The sequence below is a fragment of the Lactuca saligna genome, chromosome 8 (assembly GCF_052625555.1).
Source record: "Lactuca saligna cultivar CGN05327 chromosome 8, ASM5262555v1, whole genome shotgun sequence".
NCBI classification, from domain to species: Eukaryota; Viridiplantae; Streptophyta; class Magnoliopsida; order Asterales; family Asteraceae; genus Lactuca; species Lactuca saligna.
This window is the reverse complement of record NC_136424.1, coordinates 195,614,588-195,617,129: the sequence shown is the minus strand read 5'-3', so window position 1 is coordinate 195,617,129 and position 2,542 is coordinate 195,614,588. Positions and strand designations below refer to the sequence as shown.

The 2,542-nt window shown below is 31.9% G+C and overlaps 1 long non-coding RNA gene across 1 annotated transcript; it reads right to left on the bottom strand.

The window, feature by feature from the left end:
• Positions 1 to 350: 350 nt before the first annotated feature.
• On the bottom strand, positions 351 to 2,327 carry LOC145012988 (uncharacterized). Its single transcript, XR_013664783.1, has 5 exons — positions 2,139 to 2,327; positions 1,526 to 2,043; positions 1,157 to 1,349; positions 605 to 660; positions 351 to 478 (listed from the first exon to the last, which is right to left on the bottom strand). It is a non-coding gene; the product is annotated as an uncharacterized LOC145012988 (long non-coding RNA).
• Between the last annotated feature and the right edge of the window lie 215 nt (positions 2,328 to 2,542).

Sequence of the window (2,542 nt, the reverse complement as noted above, 5' to 3'; positions counted from 1 at the left end):
GCAAAAAAAAAGGGTTACAATAGTCTGTTGTCCCGTTAATCGAATCATCTTAACATTTTGTAGATTGAACCAATACCAAGTGAAAACTTTAAATCACCAAGAAACTCTTCATTCCCTATATGAAAGTGGAAAAGTAAAAAAGCTATAAATAATGATAATGACAATAGTTGTAACATATGATTTCTAGTTGATGAGAAGAATTCAAGCCAAAATGGAAATATACGACATTTTCACTACATACCTTATGTCCTCTGCATTGTAACCTAAATTCTAGTCACTTCCATTCGTGTGTCTTTCCTGCAATCATTCTTTAAGCTGAAATTACGAATGGAAAATCAGCCACACCAGCAGAGGACAAAAAAAAAGCAAAAAAAGGGTTACAATAGTCTATTGTCCCATTAATCGAATCATCTTAACATTTTGTAGATTGAACCAATACCAAGTGAAAACTTTAAATCACCAAGAAACTCTTCATTCCCTATATGAAAGTGGAAAAGTAAAAAAGCTATAAATAATGATAATGACAATAGTTATAACATATGATTTCTAGTTGATGAGAAGAATTCAATCCAAAATGAAAATATACGACGTGTTCACTACATACCTTATGTCCTCTACATATGTCCTGGAATCTGAACCTTCAAAATAATCTCCATGCACCTATCACACCAAATGTAAATGATAACATTACTTTATTTGATTGATTTTATTTAATGCAAAAAGAATTCTGGAACATGTCCAACCAATTCATTTAAACTTTATTGGAAGATGTAAGAATTGCAATATTTATATCTTTTTATTTAATGCAAAAAGAATTCTGGAATATGTCCAAGCAATTCCATATAAACCACTAATTGGAATCGACTTTTATCAAGAAAATCTAACAAACTATTTTTAGGCAGATAAGAATTATGCAAGAGAACACATAAATGTTGTTTAATAAAAAAAGAGTTTTAAAGTTTTATAGATAAATTACAAGTATAATTAGCTTTCAAAAGAAATAAATGGAAATCGAGTATTTTATGGGGAAAAATGCCTAAATTAAATTCTAACCGGAAGGATTTTGTTAATTTCAATCGAATTTGCAACCAATAAAAGGAATTTAATAATAAGAGTCAAGAAATAATAAATTGGATTTGAAAAAAAAAAACCTTACTTTCATCAATCTGTCGAGGTCAAACTTTGGTGCCTTCAAGATGTTAACCTTGCGAATGAAAACAGTCGGCAGAGGATTGATGTTGGATGTTGCCTTCTCAATCGCTCTTCCAATAGATTCTGGAATGAACTTCTGAACTAGCTCTTTCGAATCACAAGACTATGCATGCTTTACCATTATCTCCCTCATCTTCCTTCGGATTTATCAAATCACAAAAATTAATTTTTCTATAAATATAATGTTATATGTTGTTGACATCAAACCTATATAAAACGTTCTTATAATTCATGGAAAGAAAGTTATTAGCTAACTACTTGAAATTAAATTGATTCGAAATATATGAACAAAAGTGAAAATTTATGACAATACCTGCATGTACTAAAATGTTGTTTAACAACTAATCAAAATTTTCCCAATTGCAGTCCCAATCTTGGGGATTTGTTTTCTAGATGTCTTGAGTACAATTGTCTACTTTGTTCTTTTTAATAGTCTTAAGACCTGAAAGGAACACATCTCACAATTATAGTCACTACATCACACACAAAACAATAAGATTACAAAAACTAATAACAAGAGTAGAGAAACATATAAGGAAATAAAACACTTTCATCCAAAATAGTAAAACTTGGAAACAAAATCATTCAGAAGGGCATATTTGTCCATTTGAAATACACTTTCATTGGGGATTCTTATCAAACACATGGTATGCGTCCCCTGCCTCATGTGATCTTCACCAAAGTAGCTGAAGAAGACTTCCACATAAAAAAGCTAATGTTCCATCAGTTTTGAAAATATCAGAAAAAGGCAATAATTGCTTGAAGTACCAGAAGTTGTTACATACGTGTGGAAAATTTTCAGCATTTCATTCCAGTTGTTGGTTTACCCACCTGATATCATCAAGATTACAACAATTAAAATAATAAAATAGCTTCAAATATGGAAAATAAAAAAGATAGACGTATGGGAAGTGGGAAGTCATTACTTTATTAGGCTTCCTTTGAGGTCTATACGAAAGGAATTCATCAAAACTCAAATCTGTCAAACGATCACCGTGAATCCCTACGAAAATCAAAGACGAAAGAAATTGAATCGGTGCCTGATTGATTAAACGTGTGATGAACCCAGAATCAGACCCTAAGATTTGGTTGTTTATTGATAGCTTCTGGATGGAATTGTGAGCGGATGTGGAGACAAAGGGTTTGTGAAAAAAATGAAAGTCGGTGGGGTGGTATGAAAAGGTTGTAGAAGCATTTGGGTCGGTCATTGAATATGATTGGGAAAGAAGGGCAATGCAGTCGGTGGAAAAGGATGATACAACAACACATCATAAGGAGAAAATAAACACGTAGATGGCGGTGCCATACTTGATGACACCTGTAATCCATT